This window comes from Aphelocoma coerulescens, chromosome 3 (assembly GCF_041296385.1).
Source record: "Aphelocoma coerulescens isolate FSJ_1873_10779 chromosome 3, UR_Acoe_1.0, whole genome shotgun sequence".
Lineage (NCBI taxonomy): Eukaryota > Metazoa > Chordata > Aves > Passeriformes > Corvidae > Aphelocoma > Aphelocoma coerulescens.
In genome coordinates this window covers 48,410,421-48,416,420 of record NC_091016.1, presented here as the reverse complement: position 1 = coordinate 48,416,420, position 6,000 = coordinate 48,410,421, and positions in this window count along the sequence as shown.

Here is a 6,000-nt window from a genome sequence, read left to right as displayed (position 1 = left end):
GACAAATTGAGACTCATTACAGTCAATCAAGGAGAATTACACAAACTTAAATTGCAGATATTTATCACAGTTTCTCAGAAGGAAATTTTATTAGCTATTTTGAAAGAAAAAGCTGCTGCTTTGTTATTCTGTAAAAGTACTGCCTTCATTATAAAGAGCTTCTAATGAGCTCTTATTCCAATCCTAATGTTTTATGGTAATCTGACTGCACCATGTTATCATAGGTCATTGTGAAATTAGATAGTGAGCATGAAAAATATATCACACTGGCAACTTCTTAGCAATTTATTTTAAGTTTTTGCAGTTGGGATGGCTAGAAGGAGGCAAAACTTTACTTTAGATAATGCAATATTCAGAAGCCACTGTCCAGTACACTGGACAGAACAAAACCAAACAACCAAATAAACAAAACAACAACAACAACACAGATAAAGTAATAGTGAGATTTTATATGCTTAGTTCATCATGTATTTAACTTAGAAACTGTTGGGAATTTTCCAGTTCTTTAGAGCTCAGTAACATAAGTAATTCAAACACCACTTAGTTAAATACACAACACAGATATTCAATTATTTATGATTGCAATTTTTAATGATTTTAATACCACCCATCTTTGTAAGCTTTGTACTATATTTATCTTTTTTACAAAATTGACTAAGCTGTAATAAAACTGCCAAAAGCCAATTACCAATATTGGGGTAATACTAATACTTTGTAGCAGAGCAATTGGAATAAAATTATTTCCATTTAGCCAAGGATTTCAGATGAAATATTAAGTAGCATCATGGCTAAATTTAGAGAAAGAAACCAGGCTGAGGCTGTTTTTCAGAAACTTGCTTAACTTTATTTTTCCCCCTCAATTTCTTTACAACACAGAAGCCCAATGCTATTGGCTCCACCTGTAGCATTTGGGGGTCCTATTACACGAAGGCAAATTTTTATTATCAGTTGAACAAATCACAGTCAGACTCTGTTAATCCCTAACCTTTGCATCATTACAAATGACTGACAATAAAGCTTCTGTTTTATCTCCCTGCCTTCAGTAACAGCATGTTTCTCTTCTAGGTTATTTGGCATTATTCATGTTTAGGCTGAGAGGTTGAGTTTTGTAGTCACTCTTCGTGAAGACATAATTTCCATGAACATTTCCTGAAATGTCACAGTCAACTTCAGTTTCGTTAAAGGACATTGGTATTACAAAACAGCTGGAATTTGCATTCAAATAACAGAGCAGAAAGGTTTGCAGAGAAAACCATGTTAGTGAAGTAGTTTTTCCTTAGAAAACTAGTTACATTTCCATAGGAAGTAGTTTTGTCTTCATTTTCTTCATTACACACAGAGAATCAGAGGCAAAGACTCTCAGATAGTGAGTGTGTCCTGATGCAGCCTGACTGCACCAGACAGTTTATTACCAAATTTTATTTCAGACTTTATATATTTTCTGGAATTAGCTACCATGTGGCCTACTCTCAGAGCATTTCAGGGCAGTTTATAAAATAGAGAAAATTGTACAGTTGGTGTTATTTATATGAGACAATAAGCAATTCCAGATTCTGCTAGTTGTGACTTTTTGGGAAACATTTTACTTTTGAGAAACCTTTTCCAGTTTGTCAAGTGAAAAGTGGGATTTTGTAGGAAGAGAAGACTATCAATCCAGCTAACATATTGGATGTGTCCAGGTTAGCCAAACAGCTGATTTGTTTAGGGATTCATCCAGAACATTTCTGAATCTCAGTTGTCCACACTGTGGTCATTGGCTGCATTTCTGTTCTGGGAGAAAAGCTTTCCAAGCCAATCATTGTCCACAAGTCTGAATTTTATTTCCCAGTGAGCCTTTTCTAGACTTCAGCAACCACCAGAAAACATCCCTAATGCAGCCAAGATATTTACAGTTCCAGGAATATTACAGTGCAGAACTGTGCTTTATTCTGTTGTATCTGGATCAAAAAATTAGCATTTCAGACAATTCAGTTCTGAAATTCTGAGATTACTTGTACTTCCAGTCTGAACTTCTGTCTTGTTTGTATTAAGCCTTCCTATTCTGGATTTTACAGGAGAGGGAAAGAAAACAAAGGACCAAGTGACTTGCTGCAGATTACAGAGAAGTAAAATCAGCCATGACCAGAACCTCATTTAGTGCTGCCTGTATTAGCTTAAATTAGATTTGCAGCATTATTTGCTCTGTTTTGTTGCACAGTATTGTAAGGAATTTTGCAGAGGATTTGTTTATGTGACAGAGAGCAGAGTTATAAATAACAATGTTTTGTTCCTACAGGTGCTGTTTTACAAATAAAATGACTGCAGGAGAAACAGAGTCTGAAAATAATGTGCCACGTATCTGCTTTCAAGATGTATTAATTGATAACATCAAAGCAAGTCAGCATGCATTTTGAAACACTTCTTATAAGACTTCTAATTCCCCCAGACAACGTGCATTGCCAATGTGGAGATGAATCATTGCTGTCCTTGAGAACCTTGTACACTGGAGCTGGTGGAAAGCTGTGCTGCCAGTCATCCCAAAAGGCTTTTTTCTATGAAGTACCCACCAACTAAGAACACTGGCACCTTAGAGAGCTTTCCTAAACTTCACAAGTTTTCCTACTTAGCAAGCAAAATAAACTCTTTTGTCAAGTTCTCCCAAAGACTGAGATCCTCCCTGCAGCCTTGGTCTGCAAAGCCTGATGCACATGTGGGCCTTTTTCCCTAGAGCTTTGCTAGAGGTTTGAGATTTTCTTCGAAATAAATTCTGCACTTTGAGAGCTACTGTGAGGCAGGACTTTGAGACTGGGAGGGATTGGTCTTCTTGGTGGATGTTATACTCCTGATTCTAGGTCTCTGTGTGTTAGAGACTTGAAAACAGGTGGCAGAGTCACAGGGATTTAGCCAGTCAATTACATCCAGAGAGAAAGAAGTAAACAAACTGTAGAAATTTTTTATAGCTATTTGCTTATTTTGTGAAATAGGCATGACTGCAACGAACAGGCTGGGCCAAAGCTGAAGTAGTTAATTGACTCCACTGGTGATCTGTGGTGGAATTTGTATCTTTTGATCAGGAACAGATTTCTCTGTCTGGAACCAAGCAGAGCAGGAGACAAAAGGAGGAAAATGGTGTCTGTTAAAACTGTTTGGAGAGTGCTGTCTGAGAGGTCTAGTAATTAGATACACATCTAAGTCAGGGCAGCTGTTTGCCTGGGATTGTTTTTAGCTATGTGACTTAGCCACTTGGTCATGTTATATGGCGAGATAACACAGTCACAGAAATGGTTTAATTGCTTTATGTAGGAAACTTCTAGTCAACCATGTCACAGTAATATCTCAAGGCAAATTGCAGCAAAGCTTGAAAGAATGTTTTGCAAATTACTTAGGATGGCATAAAGAACATTTTTCTGGTTTTAATGATACTGAGAAATCATAATTATTCAAGTAAGCCTTTGCCTCTCCGGTGATAACAGACAGGTGATGAAGACACTGTTTGAAAATAATACTGTCTCTTATACTATTCAACATAGAAAATATTTATTTTTCTTTCAGCAGGCTATTGTGGAGCTGTATTATTGCTCATAATGGGGTTTGTGATATTAGAGTGGAAATTGTACCAGTAATTACTCAGGTCAGAATATCCTGACATGAGAAAATAACATTTCTCAAACCCCAATTAACTGAACTGAATGATGATTCAGAGCAGTGTACAGGGTATTATTGGTGACCTATAGAAATTATAAATGTATAATTATTTCTAGAACATTTAAGACAGCAGATGCTTAAGTAGTAGAAACATAATTATGATTATTTCCAGTAGAAGCAGTAAAAGGAAGTATTTAAAGCAACAGGTTTTAAACATGAGGTAGAACTTACAGGTTTGGAAAACAGCAAAATTCTAAGATAAAACTACTTTCTTGGAACAATATAAAAGCTGAGATTATGCAATTTCACTATTAAAGTAGCTACAGCAAATATAATTTTTCCGCATCATACAACACACAGACCAGCCATCATTATGATATTAAAATCAAAGGATAAATTAGAGATACTTAATAATGTCATGTGCATCTACTTTATTGAACAAGGTGCCTAAGAACATGTATCCCAATACTAAGCATTGCAGAATTGTTGTGGAAACCACTGCAAAATGGCATGCATATTTAGTTAGCTGTCATAAAAAAACCCCAAGCAAACACCCTCAATAAAAGCATTAAGTGGAATACTTTTTATGAGCTCTGGGGAAATGACACAAACTCAGTTTCTGAAAAACTGGTTGTACCCTTATTTGGAAAAGGAAAAAGGCTGGATTTCATTCTTCAGTGTATCAATGTAATTAACTAAACTAGGCAGAACAAAATGTGTCCAGGAATTTTATAATTGGGTCTATGCCATCTGCAAAGTAATTCTGGTCCCTGTGAAACTGTCTTCTCCTACAGGTTTATGGGCTAGAAATGTTATATGTAGTAGATATTGGTTGCTAGAATGAAGTTTTTTTTCAATGCAATTCCAGATTTAGTTTCATAGAAGTGCACAAACTGCTGAAACATTTGAAAGTTATTTGTCTGACCAGTCCTGTTAAGCTGCAAAGCTAAAATTCTTTACATACAGGACTGGTTTACTAGTGAGCTTTGACTTCTCCACTCTTAAGTGCAGGGAGTGAAACCAGCTCAGATTGTACAGGTGACTCCTGAGGTCACTTCATGACTCCATTATATGCCGGAGATTACCACAAGGGCTAATGATTATCTTGGCAAAAGTATAGTTCTTGAAGCATCTCAACAAGAACAGAGGTTTCCTATTTTTATAATGGTTGGCACAGAATATCAGGTGCGATAGGAAGGGAGTAGAACATGAGATTCTCATTGCAGTATTAGAGCTCCTTTTTCAAGGAGGATCATTAAGACATTATGAATCTGTACCTAAATGGATTTCTAGAAGTAGTGATTCATACATCAGAACAGTCCCTCCAGCACATACATGAGTCTCTATTCCTATCTTGAAAACTTCTAAAGTGTAAAAAGATTTTTTTAACAAATCTGATTTATGCTGATATATTGCAGCATCTGAGGAAATCTGTGCAAGATGCAGACTTGTCTACATAGAAAAAAAAATAAAAAGATTTCTGATTGCAGTGTGTTAGGGTCTGTATGAAGTCGAGCAAGTCATTAAAACAAAATGCATTTTCCTTGCTGTATTTCTGTCTGACACTGAAAATGTAAATCATGTGATAAAGGTACTTCTGACCCTCAGTTTCAAATCCTGTTTGTAGAATCCTCAGGCAAGTAATTAAATTTAAAAAGTTTGAGGATCCCTAAGCATAATTTTCCTTTATTGTATTTTTATGTACTAGAAAAGGTTGAGCATGTGTAAAACCATTCCCAATCCTAAGCACATTGACAGCAATTTCAGAGTGGATATAAATGATTTACATAGCAGTTTCACTTGATTGGCATTGAACAGTGGATTGAAGAGTCTTTCTTTACTTGACAGAAATTCCTGTTTACTCCTGGCAGTTAACCTCATTTTACGACTTTATAGTTGCAATATACTCATCCTAATGATCTTATTTGGATTTAAGGCTCATTTTCAAAGCCAAGATAGATAGGATCTAAACCTGCTTTTACTGTGATATAACACTGTGTGATACTGTTCTGTGAGATTACTTAGGGAAGTTAAACAGATTACTTGAAATGTGACAACTTTGGTAAAAACTGTGAGGACTTGTGAGACAGAGTAACACCTTTGATGCAGAGAGGTGGAAAAATACTCCAGCTAATGCTGAGTGAAAGCATAGGATCCCAATGGCTTCAAAAGTACAAATACCCTTAGAAAGATGGATATAAGGAAATTATGAGAAGAAAGCAACACAAATACTAAAAAATCCCCTATGAGGTGACACTTTGTTTTAATTAAGGGGTTAAACACTCGCTTGGAATGTAGGGATCCTTTACGTAGCTCCTTTTTTTGGCCAAGAGGATTCACATTTCCCACTACTCATGAAAGTCCCTTACCTGGCAG